Raw genomic sequence first — 17,994 nt, forward strand, 5'->3', positions numbered from 1 at the left:
ACTCATAGACACAGAGAACAGACTTGTGGTTGCCAAGGGGGAGGGGGGCAGGGAGAGGGATGGAGTGGGGGTTTGGGGTTGGTAGGTGCAAATGATTACATTTAGAATGGATAAACAACAAGGTCCTAATATATAGCACAGGGAACTATATTCAATATCCTGTGATAAACCATAATGGAAAAGAATATGAAAAACTGTCTATATGTGAATAACTGAGTCACTTTGCTGTACAGCAGAGATTAGCACAGCACTGTAAATCAACTCTACTTCAATTTAAAAAAAGATATAATGTTGGAAATGGAAGTATCAGGTATGAAGCAAATGATTTAACAACAATTTTACCATCAACAATGGAGGAAGGGGGACAGTAAGAATTTGTCAGCATTTATTTTAAAGAAAGACATACTTTATCAAGTCACCATGAATATGTCTAGCACTGTTCATGTCAATCCTGTTGGATATTTATCAATACATTGAATTAAACAGAAAAAGAAACTGTGGCCTTTAAAAAAAATAATCCTATGTCAGAGGTGCTCTATGTGTCCCCATTTTACAGAAGAGGAAACTGAGGCACAAATAGGTTAACTAACAAATAGCAGAGTAAGGGTTTTAGCCAGGAGCCATCTGACTCCAAGGACCTGATACAGCATCTCATTCAGTTTCTTGCCAAGGCTGGTAGTACTTCATGTAGTTAAAAGGACAATTTTTGGATTTACTTATAATTTGTTCAAACCCCTAACTGCCCCTTGACATCTGTGTGACTCTGACCAAAGCATCTGATCTCTCTAAGCCTTGTTTCCTCCTGTATAAAATGAGCACTCTAATATCTAGTTAAAGAACTCCATGAGAAGTAGAAGAGATGGTATGTGTAAAACACTCAGCACAGTGTCTGCACGATTTTAAGCTCTGCATATGTGGTAGCAGTAATTATTATTATTTTAAACATGATTTTATAGATAGCCAAAATGAGTCAAAGAAAAAAGAACTACTCACTCAGAGTTAGGTGGTATCGGAACTTGAACCTAGGTCTCTTGAAAGCCAGATATATCTCATCTCTCAAAGCAGTTACAAATTCCACGTGGTCCACAGCAAAAACATCGTATGTCTGGAAACATATATAAAACTCTTTATTTCCCTGTCAGGCAGTTTCAGATATTCATATTCTTAAGGCTGATATCTGTCAACAGCTGACTAAGCTGATCGTCCAGGGTTCCATCTGCTCAGGTGGAGTCTATTCAGTAAACCAGACCCCCCCCTATTCACACGTGTTCAATCTGCCACCACTAGATCTCTTTGACTCTCCTGTCCCAATTATGAGTCCATCCCCCTGTTGGGTTTCAATACAAATCACCTCCTGCCTGCCTTCATATTTTGAACTGGCTTCATTTCAGAGAAAATAACGTGCACCATTTAGGTGAAGGATCATAGAGTTTACCATTATCTGGGGAGATTTCTAAGCCCCAGTTAAAACTAGTACTAAAATTGTGCTCAATTTGGAAGCAAAGGTCTTAAAAATAGAGTGTATCAAATCATCATCATTAGAATAATAACAATAGTTGTGACTGGCAAAATAGTAGATACTGTTCAAAGTGTTTAAATATGCATCATCTCATCTGGTCATAATAACCAACTTGCATATTACCTCTTTTTGAACAAGAATGAAACCAAGGCTCAGATACTTTAAGAAACTTACCTGAAATCACACAGTAAGAGATAGGGCTGAATCTCAAATGCCTGATTGGGACTTTTTCTAATTTACTGTATTCTGTCTTTCTTTCAAGTGAAATGCTTTCATCTTTAAATGTACATCTTAGGGCAAGGCAAGAGTTCCTACCCATGAGAAGGGGTTATCTTCACAAGACATCATTTTACTTGGCCCAGAGAGAATTTGCTACAACCATTAATAGAAACAATTAAGATTTCCTGTTTTGAAGTCTGTGATAAAATATATCCTGTGGCCTTTGCACAAAATTATTTAATGTGATATAGATATTTGTAGTGAATTTAAATCTTACTTCAGCGATTTGGGTGAACTAATTTCCATTTTGAGTCTCCTCACCTCCTTTGTTTCCCATGATTATGGCTTAGGTATTTGTGTTGTGTTAAGAAACAGGGCATGAGGGCAGGGAAGAGGTTGATTTGGTCAGTTTCATCTGACCATGTGGAAACCCACTAAGATATACACATCCTTGGTGTTTAGGTTTCATTGGCAGCACAAAGGCATCACCACTTCCTGTTCTCTTGGCCACTTTAGACTCAGCTGCACTTCCTGCCATGTTTCTGGCCATCTCAGGTATAAGAAAATCATCAAATCATTTCCCTGCTTAGGGGATGATGAATTCTGTAAGTATATCTAAGGTCTGATCTGCCAAATACCTCCCAAGACATATTTTCTCCAGTTGCATTCCTTAGTCTTAGAAATGGAACACAGGTCTTCTTGTTCTCACATTCCACAATTGTATCTGAATATTTAAGTGCCTCTCTGGAACCTGTAGAGGAGGTTAGGCCTCTTTCTCAGGGACTCACCAATCACTGCATTCTCCTGGCTCCTTCTCTGATTAGCCTTCACTACCATGACCTCTACCACTTACCTCACAGCCTGGACAATGCTTTTCTAGCATAAATTATGTAAGAAATTGACCACTCTTCATGTACTTTCCTAAGTAGTTTATTTAGGATGATTGTGTTTTTACAACTCAAAGCTAGAAAGAACCTCATCTCTTCTGTTTGTTGTCAAATCCCTTCTTAAAGGCGACGAATGCAGAATGGCCTTCTGCTCCCTGTGTGGGATTGCAATGGGGGAAGCCCAGGATGTTAATCAATATTCCCAGAGGGCAACTTTCCCCTGGATATGCACTGAGAGGTATAAAGCTCTATATGACAGAGAAGGAGAATTATTGGTAGAACGTCAGAACTAAGAGTTGGGCTTCCCTGGTGGCGCAGTGGTTGAGAGTCCGCCTGCCGATGCAGGGGACGCGGGTTCATGCCCCGGTCCGGGAGGATCCCTCATGCCGCGGAGCGGCTGGGCCCGTGAGCCATGGCCGCTGGGCCTGCGCGACCGGAGCCTGTGCTCCGCAACGGGAGAGGCCACAGCAGTTAGAGGCCCGCGTACCGCAAAAAAAAAAAAAAAAAAACTAAGAGTAAGTGAAATGTGGACTGTCAATTAAAACAGGGTGAGCATATTAATAAAAAAAAATCTAATAAGAATTTTTAAAATTTTTAATTTTCCCTTAGTGAAAGGGGAGTGGTGATGCCGTAGGGTATGTCTTAGTTTCACAATTTACCCTCTGGATAACGCTGGGACACCTACTTATCTTCTATAAGACGGAGCTTCTTTCATAAACAGACTATATATAGGGCGCTTTGGGGACAGTGTATACGCAGAGGCTACACTACTAAAGAAATAGTGTCTCCTAGAAAATAGGTATAGATGTACTTGCATCTTATATAAGATATATATATCTTACAAACTTAGGTGAGGTAATATGGGGAAGTTACCTTATAACCTAGGAAACTCTGACCCTGTGGAGACGCAGCAGATTCGAAGGAAATATCACCGAACCAGGTCGATCCGCCAGATGCCCAGTGAGGCAAATGCTGAGAAGCCGAGGTTCACAGCCCACAGAGAGGTTACTTACAAGGCAGCCAAACGAAGTTAGGGGAGAACAATTCTCAGGTCTGCCTCCCCCAAGGTGAGGGGGTTCGGATATGTATGGATAAGCAGGGTGCTCTCAGGCATTGGAGAAAGGCGACAAGGAGAAACGAGCGAGATACTCGGTGCTCGGAGCAGGCGCATCTAGGAACCACGCTTCTGCACATTCAAAATGGCGGCGCTTAGCGTCCGGAGAGGGTGGAGTTTTCCTGCCCTGTGAAGTCAAAAGGCCATTAAAGCGACAGCTGCGCAGGCCCAGTTTTAGGGTCGGCGGTCCCAACCACGCCCTAGCAGGCTTGCACCGGGCAGCAGCTGACGCCGAATTCCTAAAAAACTGCTGGGCTGCGTGAGAGTGGGAAGGTATGCAATTAAAGGGAGGGGAAAAAGAAACAAAAATCCCCCTCCACCACAAGACTAAGGCAGTTTACAAGCAAATGGGTTTTAACAAGCTGTTTCCCATATTGGTTGTTCTGTAAGACAAGTTCAAGAACTTCTAATAGTTATCAGCTTCTGTGAGCTCCATGGGGCACAGAACCACTCCATGGTTTCATCATCTGTAAAAATCCATCAAAGAATATTTTTAAGAGTGAAAAAAGTGATACATGGAAATTATATATATAGCTATAGAGAGAGATATGTCTGTGTATAAAATTTAGCCTTTCTGGAGGTAAACATCCAATAAACTTAGGAATTATGCTTCTTTTTTAAAGTAAATTCCCTTTTGAGTTGTTGCCTTCAAATTCCACGTCATCCATATGCCTCTTTTTGTCTTTTTCTTCTAGATTAACATGTCTCAGAAAAGGGAGAAGGGAGCTTCCAGAACACATCCTATAAAGTTGTAACCAGTGAATCCTTAATATCTTCCAATCCCGGTGGAGCTGGATGGCATGTGTAGCTGGGGAGCAGTTGCTTCAAGCCCTTGTTCTTGGCACTGAGCTGCCTGGTTAGGCTGCATAGCTGGGAATTACATAAAGTGACAGGATTCTGGCCTACGTCCTTTCCCCTGTCAGAGTCATCCTAACACCATACACAAAAATAAACACAAAATGGATTAAAGACATAAATATAAGGCCAGACACTATAAAATTCTTAGAAGAAAACATAGGCAGAACACTGTATGACATAAATCACAGCAAGATCCTTTTTGACCCACCTCCTAGAGAAATGGAAATAAAAACAAAAATAAACAAATGGAACCTAATGAAACTTAAAAGCTTTTGCACAGCCAAGGAAACCATAAAAAAAGATGAAAAGACAGCCCTCAGAACTGGAGAAAATATTTGCAAATGAAGCAACTGACAAAGGATTAATCTCCAAACTTTGCAAGCAGCTCATGCAGCTCAATATCAAAAAACAAGCAACCCAATCCAAAAATGGGCAGAAGACCTAAATAGACATTTCTCCAAAGAAGGTATACAGATTGCCAACAAACACATAAAAGGATGCTCAACATCACTAATCATTAGAGAAATGCAAATCAAAACGACAATGAGGTATCACCTCACACCAGTCAGAATGGCCATCATCAAAAAATCTACAAACAATAAATTCTGGAGAGGGTGTGGAGAAAAGGGAACCCTCTTGCATTGTTGGTGAGAATGTAAATTGATACAGCCACGATGGAGAACAGTATCGAGGTTCCTTAAACACTAAAAATAGAACTACCATATGACCCAGCAATCCCACTACTGGGCATACACCCTGAGAAAACCATAATTCAAAAAGAGTCATGTACCACAATGTTCATTGCAGCTGTATTTACAATAGCCAGGACATGGAAGCAACCTAAGTGTCCATCGACAGATGAATGGATAAAGAAGATGTGGCACATATATACAATGGAATGTTACTCATCCATAAAAGGAAACGAAATTGAGTTATTTGTAGTGAGGTGGATGGCCCTAGAGTTTGTCATACAGAGTGAAATAAGTCAGAAAGAGAAAAACAAATACCGTATGCTAACACATATATATGATATCTAAATTAAAAAACAAAATGTCATGAAGAACCTAGGGGCAGGACAGGAATAAAGATGCAGACGTAGAGAATGGACATGAGGACACGCGGTGGGGGAAGGGTAAGCTGGGACGAAGTGAGAGATACTACCAAATGTAAAATAGATAGCTAGTGGGCAGCAGCCACATAGCACAGGGAGATCAGCTCGGTGCTTTGTGACCGCCTAAAGGGGTGAGATAGGGAGGGTGGGAGGGAGGCACAAGAGGGAGGAGATATGGGGATATATGTATATGTATAGCTGATTCACTTTGTTATAAAGCAGAAACTAATACAACATTGTAAAGCAATTATACTCCAATAAAGATGTTAAAAAAAAAGAAAGTATGTCTATTTTTCTTAAGTCTGGAACTGGAAAAAGAAAAGAAAGTCAGCTCAGATAAGCATTCCCTGTACTTGGCACTAGTGTGAACCCTTCAGAACAAGGATTTGCATCCACTGAAATTTCCAAATCACTAAGAGCATTTCATTATCCCTTGTTTAAAATTTCTCCCTTCTGCTCCAATATTGCACAGGAATTAAATTTGGTTTTGGAATCGTTCTGTTTTCAAATGTAAATGAAAATGCCATTTGCTGTCAATTTTGATAAGTCATTTATATGTAAAATCTCCCTCTCTTCAAGGTATGGCAGCTGTTTGGAGATTTGATGAATCATTTAACAAGAAAAAACAAGTAGAGTGAATAAATGTTCTTTTCTTTCCAATCTTAAAATATGTGCAATTATTTTCATTACAGTGTTCATTTGTGTTGTCTTTCATCACTAATTTCATTTAATGTTTATTAATACCAACAAAATAAACATGAAGATAGACATTTAGAAAAAAAATATTTATGATATAGGTTTTAAAAGGCAACCATTTTGCAGATGTGGAAATAGAATTCCTGGTATTTTCATCTATTATTTTTTGATTACCAAATAAATGTGGAAACCAGTGAGAAGTCATAAGGACTTCACTACAGGAATTCACATTCTAAATCAGTAGTTCTCAGAATTTGGCATGCCTCAGAATCACCTAGAAAGCTTAAGAAAAAAACATAGATTCCTGGGCCACATGTCAGTTTCTGATTCAGTAGGTCTGGGATGGGATGTTACAATTTACATGTCTATAAAATTCCCAGGTGATGCTTCTGTTGCTACTGGGGGATCTCTCACTGAACACTACTCTAACCCATTTTCATAAGCATATTAAAGTAATATGAGTGAGGAAAAGGAAGACTATATATTAAAATTTTGCTCTGAATCACTCTGTTCTCACAATAATAGGCATTTTTGTCTTGTTTGGGAGGTATGCAAATTAAGGCTAAGGCGTGTTAAGCAACATTCTTGAAGCTACCTAAGAAGGGACGCAGCTGGAATTCAAAGGGAGGCCAATGGGATTCTAAAACTGGTTGGAAAATTCAAAACCCTTTTTAGGGAAATGCATTTAATGTACTTAAGAGAAGTCATTCTAATGATACATGGCTACTGCTACTCAGCCCCAGCTTCAGGGAGATAATAGGAAGCAGTGGAGATTACGGTGACCTTTAGAGCGAATCTCTGGCTCAGACAGTGTAAATTGTTACCATGAGGGTTATTATAGAACTGTGCCACCCCCCGCCCCCAAATTATATGCTGAAATCCTAACCCCCAGTACCTCCGAATGTTACTGTATTTGGAGACAGAATCTTTAAAGAGGTAATTAAGATTAAATGAGGTCATATGGTGAGCCTAACCTAATACAGCTGGTGTCCTTATGATAAGAGAGATTGACACACAGAGAGATGACCATGTGAGGACACAGTGAGAAGGTGCCTGTCTGTAAGTCAAGGAGAGAGGTCTCAGAAGAAACCAAACCTGCTCACACTTTGATCTTGGACTTCTAGTCTCCGGAACTGTGAGAAAATAAATTTCTACTTTTTAAGCCATCTAGTCAGTGGTATCTTGTTATGGTAGGTCTAGCAAACTAATATGACTACTGTGTGTTAGCCAACTACATCTTCAGATTGTTTCAGAGAAGTCAGAAATCTGGAATATATGTAAAATCTTCTGATTTTTAAATCTTGGCAACTAAATCAAATTTATTTAAAACACTGCAAGACAAAACTCTGCAGGTAAAATAAAACAGGGTTAATTTCCATTGTCTGTATGGAGGTTGTAGCACATAATGATTGTTTAAAAAATATTAGCGTTCCTTTCCTCTCAGGCAATAGTAAAATTTTGTGGCATTGTTAGAAATATAGTCATTTATCTTGGAGAGTTTCTCCTGGAGTTTTGGGTGTAGAAACCACCTAAACTTGCTGTGTTATCTTCCTTTCTTGTCCTTCCAATTTGAAGCTGATACTAGAAGACTCTCTTGAGAGAGTTGAGATTTAGAAATGTGGAAAGGGAGTCAATTTCTGCAAATTTCTGAGAAACAAAGAAAAGCACCAAAAAGAAAGCGAATTTTTGGCAGGTAGAGAAATTTTGTTTTCCAATGAAGAACTGCAACATGGTAGCCATGGTTGTTGTGCCTCTTTCATGAGACCTCAGTGGACACTTATCAGAAAGATACAAATGGACAAAAGCAGATCCTAGTTACCCATTTTCCAAAACACAGGCAGAATGATGGGAAAGTTGATGGAGAGATTCTCATCTCCTTCCGAGTAAAGGATGGATTTAAGAGGCAATGTGGGGAAAGTACTAAAGGTGATATGCAGGAATCTTAGGACAAGCTCAGTGGGAATTTGAAGTCTTTCTGTCTTTGAACAGAAAAAAAAAAAAAGAGGCAGCAATTTAAAAAGTCATTCAACAACAGAATCTCTGATACTGACCACCACATTGCATTCATCAAGTCTGAGTCTCCCTGCTGTCTGTGTTTACTGTAACCTTGGAGAAAAGACATTTCCTGCTACAACGGAATCTCATTAGAGTGGTTCTCGAATTTTTTGACTGACACCCCCAATAAACATATTTTTACATTGTTATTTAATACACATATACACATGAATATAACTGAAAAAAATATTTTATAAAACAATGAAACATTTCATGAAACATTACTATGTATGATATCTCAGTATTTGCTTTTCTATTTCATGTTTTTAAAATACTGGTTACAGTCACCAAATTGATTTTATGACTCTCTAAATGGGTGGTAATCCACAATTTAAAAACTTAAGATATTGGAGAAACTGCTTTAAAAAATTTAAGAAATTGAAAGTACCAAGAAGAGTGCATAGTCTGATAATTCAGTCTGATCTGTGCATATCCATAGAAGTTATTCTTAGATTGGTGTAACAGATAGACTAAATGTTAAGATTCAGGAATAAGTTGAGAACATACCACATTCCATGTACTTTCCTAGGTGGCTGTATAAATGAGCACAAAATTGTAAATAAGGTCCCTTCATCATGGACCTTTCTTCTTGCAAAGAAACTATTAATAACACATAACTTCATAATATAATGATGGGTTGTAATAAAAACCATGAATAAAAATACAACTTCATGAGACAATGGAAAATCACTGGTAGGAGTATGTTTTTAGATAATGTAGTCATAGTAGAGTTTCCAAAAGTGGTGACTTTTGAGAAGAGACCCGAGTAAAGCAAGGGAAAGAGGCATATGAAGATTGGTCTAGTAAAGAATGTTGAAGGCAGGTGGAATAACAATGTAAAGTCCTGGAGGCAAGAATGAGTTTGGTGAGTTGAAAGAACAAGTCTAAAGGTCTAAAGTAGCAGGAGATAAAATTGGAAGCGTACACAGGAGCCAGTGATATAGGAATTTTCAAACATATATATTCAATTTTCAGAATAGTATGGAAAGCCATTGCAGAGTTTTGAGGAGAGGAGTGGCATGAGCTATCATAAATTTTAAATGTTCACTCTGGTTGCTTTGAGGATAATTGACCATAGTGGGGAAGCTTAAAGACAGGGAGACCAGTTCAGAGACCTTAATCCAAGTATTAATGATAGATAAAGATAGTTTTTATTATAGTGGGGCAAATAGATTCAAGATATATTTTAAAGATAAAGCTGGCAGAATTTTCAGATTTACTGGAATAGGAGTATAGTTAAGAAATGAGAAAAAAATTTAAATGACATCAAGGATTTTGGCCTGAGTAGTTGAGTACATGGTAGTGCCCTTTACTAAAATGAGAAAGACTGAGAACGGAAAAACTGGAATAGAAATCATGAGCTCTGCTTTGAAAATTATATATTTGAGCAGTCAGTTATACTTGTAAGGGGCTAGGGAGTGAGCAGCCTAAAGCTTGAGAGAGAGTACACAGCTAGAGCTACATGTTCAGCATTTGGATAATATTTAAAACCATGAAATTAGGTAAGGTCGCCTCAGGGAGTATTGAAGATAAAGGAAAGATGAATTCCAAGACTGGTTCCTGAAATATCTAACCTTTATCATTCAGGAAATGGAAGCAAGTCTAGCTGAGGATAATGAGAAGAAACTGTACATAAGGTAGAAAGAAAATCAGGAGAATTCTGTGTCTCAGAAGCCAAGTGAAGAAAATGTTTCAAGAAGGATATTCATTATGTAAAATGCTACTGAGAGGTCAACAAAGACTAAGACGATATATGACTTTGGCAAGATGGTGGTCTCTTATATCAAGGTAATTTCAGTGAAGTTGTGGGGAAGAAAGCCTGCAGTGAATGGGTTCAGGAGAAAATGTGAGGTGAAGAGAAGAAGACAATTAGCATAGACTATACTTTTGAGAACTTTTGCTGTAAAATAGAGAAGAAATGATCAGAAAATTGCCAATACTTTTTTGAACAATGATTCTAGACATGTTGTTTTATTTTTGATGGAACCTATTATGGTAGGCTTGCATTCTGAAGGACATAATCCAGTAGGAAATTCTGTGATGACACAGGAAAGGGGATACTTAACTTCAGAAGCAAAGTTTTTGCCTAGGTGACAATGTACAATCCAATAAACAAGTGTAGAAATATTTTGATAAGAATGTAGAGTCCATTCATTTTAACAGGAGGGAAGACAAATTTATTGGCACAAATGCAGGATCACTGATAGACCTTGTGGTGGGAGGACAAAATAGTTCACTTACGATTGCTTCTATCTTCTCAGGGCAATAAGAGGTAAGATACCAGTCAACGGCGAGAAGAAAATGAGAAAGCAAATTGACTAGTAGGCTTCCCAGAAGTACTGAGATCTCACTTGCAGCTTATGGTCTTAAATTCCAAGACTAGAGGGCATAATATGTTTTTCTCCAATTATGTTCTGTAAGAGGAAAAGAATAGTTGGAAAGTTATATTTTGCCAGATGAGTAAAATGAAGAAAGGGAAGGGAAGGAAGATAAGGAGCTGAAGTGTGTGTGTAAGGGAGTGATTTTCATGATGGACTACAGAAAGTAAACTGTGGATTGGGAGAGTTGAGGACCCAACAGTGTTCATGGTAAGTAAAATAATAGTAAGTTCAATGAATTAGAGAAAAGATGGGATTGAATAATTACTGGAGTAATTATTACTCCAGAATAAATTAGTTGGAAGTGTTATCATAGATTTTGATGTTTGAAACTAAGATTTTAGAGGTTGTACAGCTATAGATAATAATAAGGTCTAGTCTACACTTATTGAAAAAGTAGCCAAGGGATAGAGAGGAAAATAGAGCTTGAATTAAGACAATCAAACACTGAGACACTAAATTGCTGGATGGATCACCTCTGGAGATGTTCAAGCATCAAGAATGAGGGTGACCAAGTGCTGAAATCTTCAGTGATTAAAGAATGTACAAGATGTCTACAGATGACTTCATATAACAGGAGTACTACGGGGTATAATCTGATGGTATGTGCTTCAGAAGAGCTGTATTTGTCCCAAGAATAAGGAAGAAAAGTATTTCTTAATATAAAATTATGAAACAAGGATACCTACCCCAAATCTAGGCCGGGTAGTAGAAAGAGTTTTGCATCATCATCAGTATTTGTGGTAGTGATAGCGTTGGTACTGGTAACAATACCACCACCACATACACACATGTTTCCTTATTTGTTAAGTAAGGTTCTCCAAAGTCTCTTTTAGATCAAAATATACTATGCCTTCATGAATCCATGATTCCACCTAAGGAAGAAGCACATACACTTAGAAGATAACTGGTTGAGATGAGTGCATAGAAAACCAGGAAGAAAAGAGCTCCTTTCTTTCTATTTCCTATCAAACCTCTACCTAGGACAGCACCTGACAAACAGTAGGAACTCAATACTATTTTTGGGAGGAAATACAGAAAATCAGAAAGGAAGGAGGAAAGGTTGCATATTAGGCACTCGTGCCGGCTCTGTCATGTCCACAGCTCCAGGAATACATATCCCAATTCTACCATGTGAGGATGGGTAAGGTCAGGGCAGGGAGCTCTCATATCAGGCAATGAGGCAGAGTCTTCATACAGAGATGGAAATGAAATCTCCTTGGTCTTAAAAATTCCAAAGCTCCATAGTGGCTGTGCTTATTTTCTCCTAATTTTCTAGGGAAACAGGCAGTAGAAGGAAATTGTGTTCCTGACTCAGTGACATTTAGCCATGGCCACTCCCAAAGTTTTGCCTGCTTCAAAGAAAGTTATCTTAGGGACTTCCCTGGTGGTCCAGTAGTTAAGACTCTGCACTTCCACTGCAGGGAGCGTGGGTTCGATCCCAGGTCAGGAACTAAGATCCCACATGCCGCGTGGACAATAAATTAATAAATAAACAAATAAATAAATAAGAAAGTTATGTTAGACTATTTTCATAAAGCTTTGTCTCCCTGGAGTAAGCTGCTGTATCCTGGGGAGAACCTCTCCTCCATTCCACTCTGCATTGTTCTGCAATACATTTCTCAAGCAGCTTCCATCCCAGAGGAACCCACAGCCATTGCTTCAGGGCCAATGGCACTTAGCATTTCCATGGTACTTATCTCCTTGAAGGAACTCTGCAAGCATCAACTAATTAGTCCATAGAAAGGCACTGTGGGAAAAGCATGCTTATTCACTTTTAGGAAGTGGCAACTTAAGTGAAGAAGCAATACCAATGCATCCACTTACAAGGTTACAGAGGGAGTTGGAGTAGGATCTAGAGCTTGTTAGAGAGTGCTCCCAGAGGTTGTGATAAATGATTACAAATTAACAGCATCATAGTTAAACAATGGTGACATTCCTTGAATCCCTTGGTGAAAATGATTATATTTAAAGAAATAGCATATGAGTTAATATAAATAAGGAAAGAGGACCAATTTGATACTAACAGGTAAATAGCTCTAAAAGGGTAGCTATGTAAGCGTGAGACTCATTAATCTGTGCTAATGCTTTGTGAAGTTGAAAACCCTCTCTCTTTCACACATTGAACATGAAAAATAAAATAACTTTCCTGGCCATACTATTTCATGTCAGTCTATTTAGACAGTGTCTTTTACAGTCATATTATCTATTATTCTACCTATTTATGCATTCATCCAAGAATGTGTACTGAGTGCTTGATATATACTAGATATTCTGCTGACATTGATGGTAGTGTGGTGTGTAAGACAGGAAAGGTCTTTATCTTTAAGGTGTTTCCTGTTTAGTGAGAAGACAGGAAACTAAATGAGCAATTACTATGAGATTTGTGATTCTATGTCAGAAGAATAAGATACCATGGATGTGGTTAAAGATGGATCAGAATCAATCCCAGAAAAAGTAATATTTAAGGGATACATATTTTATGCATATGAGGCAGATAAAAGGATGATTTTTACCTAGATTTCATAACAGTAATAAGACCTAACTATTGACATGTATACTGTTTGATTATTTACACTGTATCTTCAAATTTATTGTCAAATTAGATGTCCTAACCTCCATGAGAGAATTGGGATTATTGTCAAGTGAAAGACCTAAGAGAAAAGAAGCCCAGAAAAGGTAAAGAAGGCAAGACTTGAAAACTGAAAAGTGTCAGAGGTCCAACTTAGGGTCAGGATTTGAATTTTGTTTACAATGATAATCCAACAAAACCTGATGAAGAAATCAGCTCACCCATTCTCAGGCCTGATTTAACCAGAAAATTCCTTCTCTAGGAAAGTACATTCTATGAGCTATTTTAACCAGATGCCTAAGTTTACATTTTGCTCAAAATTAAAGGGAATTTTTTCTTATGCAAGAGAATGTAACATCAATAGAAGTATGGGACTTTGCTTCATAAACAAGTGGTACTCTTACACACTGGATAATAAAAGCTCCTAAGAGGACATATCAGACCTCTTCATCGATATAACCAGGTAACCATGATTTTCTCAGCTTTGAAATCATGGAGCAGCAGCATAAAGTGCTAAGAGTAAAAAGGCTCTTATTTAAAACACAAATATCTGTGACAGTAGCAGCAGTATGTAACATAGAACTGGCCAGGGGAAGTGGTTTTTGAATAATTGTTTCTAATGCATTTCCCTGCACTGACAGTATTAAATATCTGTCTGGCAGAAACTCACAAGTAGTCCTGTGTCTTGAACATTTCCATAAATCAGCAGTATTGCCTTGGAAACACTCAGTTTCCCAGCACCCTCCATTACAGTGAAGCAGATTGGGGCTGAATAACAGGCAGTTAACTGGAACTCTGGTCGTTTGCCTCATTCTGCTACCCTGCACCAAGCTTTTTTTGTTTGAATCAATTGCCCATCTTCCAGCGCTGAAATAGAAATTGGGGTTTCCAAGAATCTCTATGACCAAATCTCTATGTTTGCAGAGATGGTGATCGCTATATTCATGGTTACATACACCAAACAAAACATTTGTCACATTCATTAACAGCATTTATTGAACAATTATTTAGCTTCTCCTTTTGCCAGGCTTGGTGCTTCACATGGAGACAGGCACAGTCCCATATTCTAGAGAATCGATTTTGATCCAATAGTCACACAAATACATGTAGAGTTCTATAAGACATATAGTTTTACAGTGTCTGGTGTTTAATCCATTTGGAGTTTATTTTTGTGTATGGTGTTAGTGAGTGTTCTAATTTCATTCTTTTACACATAGTTGTCCAGTTTTCCCAGAACCACTTATTGAAGAGGCTGTCTTTTCTACATTGTATATCCTTGCCTCCTTTATCAAAGATAAGGTGACCATAGGTGCATGGGTTTATCTCTGGGCTTTCTATCCTGTTCCATTGATCTATCTTTCTGTTTTTGTGCCAGTACCATACTGTCTCGATTACTGTAGCTTTGTAGTATAGTCTGAAGTCAGGGAGTCTGATTCCTCCAGCTGCGTTTTTCTTTCTCAAGATTGCTTTGGCTATTTGGGGTCTTTTGTGTTTCCATACAGATTGTGAAATTTTTTGTTCTAGTTCTGTGAAAAATGACATTGGTAGTTTGATAGGGATTGCACTGAATCTGTGGATTGCTTTGGGTAGTATTGTCATTTTCACAATGTTGACTCTTCCAATCTGAGAACATGGTATATCTCTCCATCTGTTGGTATCATCTTTAATTTCTTTCATCAGTGTCTTATAGTTTTCTGCATACAGGCCTTTTGTCTCCTTAGGTAGGTTTATTCCTAGGTATTTTATTCTTTTTGTTGCAATGGTAAATGGGAGTGTTTTCTTAATTTCACTTTTAGATTTTTCATCATTAGTGTATAGGAATAGAAGAAATTTTTTATCTGAATAGCTTATTTATCTGAATATCTGCGGATTGAGCTGACTTTCATCACAGGCCTATGCGACAATACCATCTGGGCTTATTCCTCAGTTCTACTTTGTTTGTTGGCTTCATTCTCAGACAGGCTCACTGTGTTACACTTATGCTTATGTGCCATGTTCTTTGTTTTCGTCGTATTTTCAAATGAGGTCTTCACACTTCAAAAGTCTAAGGACTGCAGATCTAAAGATGGAGGCTCTGCATAAACTGAGAGAGGTGTTGTGCTGATACAGAAGAATTGAGAAGTTCCACAGATACCTGGGTAAGTGTGCTTCTTCTCATTCAATAATCAGTATGAAATGGATGGGAAATCAAGTAAGTGCTGCATCTTTAAATCACATTGTGAGTTCTGAGAGACAAACAACCCAGGGTATTTTTCATAAAACCTGGAGAAAACTTTCATGTTTTCCCCAATTAGTTGTAAAGGGCTTCCTGATTTGTCAAATTTAGCAATTCAGGGCTACCATTTCTTCTTCTCTCTCTCGTTCCCTTCTTTTGTTCCTTCTTCCTTCCCTTATCAATGTGTATTGATGTAATGTTTTGCTTTCAATAGCTGCATAATATTTTATAATATTATCAATTATTATATATAATTTATCCACTGTTTCCTTATTTATGTATAATCTTAATTTATTTTGCTGCCATAAAAATACCAAACTAAATACATTTCTTTATATATAAATCCTGAAGTACCACTGTTATATCTGTAGGTTAGATTTGCCACATGAAGTTTGTTGGAAATATTGCTTGAGCAGGACAACATCCTTTCACAAAGACTATATATAGTTTTATTAAAGTTATGACTTCCTTTCAATAAAATGTTGTTATTTCTTAAACTCCAAAGAATTTAATTTCCAAGGATGATCCAAAAGATGATTATTTAGAGTCAATGAGGTGGTTTCATTAGAGTGTTCTAGCAAAAGTTTCAAACTGGCTCTTTGCTTATTGCCGGGCAAAGGGTATTAGCTCTCTTCCTTTTGACACTTTGCTTCAGGATCTGACCAATTTCTCACTTTGGACAAATAAAATAAATGAATGCTTGTGGGGTTTTTTGTTTGTTTGTTTTTGTTTTTTTAAACTTAGTGTCTTTCTTAGGATAAATTTATTTTAAAGAGGGGATCATTGTACCATTCACCCATTTCATGTGAGATTGCCTTGTATGCTCATATCACAAAATTCCATACTCTCACATGTAATTCTCAGAAGACAAGCAGCTCAGATTATCCAGCTCCTAACTTCCATGCCCATTCCTGATGCCCTCATCTGTTTTGAATACTTCATTTTTCTCCCATAATACTAATGATGCAATCAATATTTGGAACACTTCACGTGCTTATCTCATTTCATCTTCTCACAACAGTTATCTGATACCGGTAGTCTTACAATTCCCAGTTTAAATGTAGGAAGATTAACACAGTTATGTAATTTGCTCAGGGTCAGACTTAGTAGGCTGTGGAGCCTGGATTAAGCACATGAAATATAGGCTAGAGCCTCTACACTTAATTTCTAAGAATTGCTGCTTGGAACAATGTTGACTTCCAGTAGGTGCCAAAAATCAGCATCATTCAGAGAGGCTTGAGAAAGGTTTACATAATTTGCAATGAAGAAGGGCAACAGGGACCTCTCAGCTTATAAAAACAATCCATGTCTCCTTGGTCAGTTGGTTTTGAGATGGATGTGGAGAAAGATAATTTATTAGGTCCCAGCCTCCATCAGTTTGTTAAGTGTATAATCACAGATCTGCATTTCTAGGGCTACCATAGATAGAACTTGTAATTAGTCTGGATTGACAGCAACAAAATGACCTTTTTTATACCTTCAAGAGCCAATCCACCACTGTCCAAACCCAAGAGGGATCATGAAAGGGTGGGCAGTTGCCAAACAAAACCTGATCTAGAAGGAAGTTAAGTAGGCATTTTAAGTTTTCTATTGCTTTGGTCTTGAACTACTTGGATTACCTTACTCTGGTCCTGATTGAACAAATGCCCTTCCACTCAGATTAAGGCTTATTTCTGGTTATTAAAAACCACAACACCTCTTGGCTCTGTTGTAGCCTCAATTTCCAAATTCAACGTTTCTCTGGACATTTAAACTTTAGCCATACTGCCCTGTGCCTCTGTTTGGACTTTCAGCTGCTATACGGTCAATTATTTCTAGTTGCTGCCAATAACCCAGTCTTAGGAGATGACTGTGCAAAGACTGCTGACCTGCACTATCTGGTCCTCTTAGGTCTCTTACTCAATCCTGATTTCTAGGTACTCCAAGCAAAGCTTCTCAGTCGGTGAACACATCTACGTGCTGAGAGAGTGGCGTGCCCTAACTCTACAGGGACAGAGCACCTGTTCTCAAGACACTTCTGGACCTTGCCCTATGAATCTCTTCATCTGGCTGTTCATTCATAGTCTTTAGCATATTCCAGAATTCGTGCTAAGAATTTAATAAGCACTGTCACATCTGATGCTCAGGAAAACTCTGTGAGGTCAGTTCACTCATTATAACCACTATGAAGATGAGAAAACTAAAGGTCAGAGATGTTAAGCAGCATTTCTAAGGTCTCACGGCTGGTGAACAGTGAAGCAAGAATTTGACTCCAATACTCTCAACCTTGACATTTACTCAGGACAAGGAATATGCATATATAATTTTCTACACATAGATAATATATAGGTCATTCTAAAAAGTGTATTTCATTCAAAAAATTCCATCTCA

The 17,994-nt window shown here is 38.1% G+C and overlaps 1 pseudogene across 1 annotated transcript in view; it reads right to left on the reverse strand.

Annotated features, from left to right (window-relative positions):
* Positions 1 to 3,731: 3,731 nt before the first annotated feature.
* The window catches only part of LOC309826133 (small ribosomal subunit protein uS17-like), a 138,170-nt pseudogene continuing 123,907 nt past the window's right edge, over positions 3,732 to 17,994 (reverse strand). Inside the window, exon 2 of the transcript in view lies at positions 3,732 to 3,994. The product of the transcript in view is annotated as a small ribosomal subunit protein uS17-like (transcript). The remainder of the gene's footprint in view (positions 3,995 to 17,994) is intronic.

Source organism: Grampus griseus (genome assembly GCF_964374135.1).
Source record: "Grampus griseus genome assembly, chromosome: 8".
Taxonomy (NCBI): Eukaryota; Metazoa; Chordata; class Mammalia; order Artiodactyla; family Delphinidae; genus Grampus; species Grampus griseus.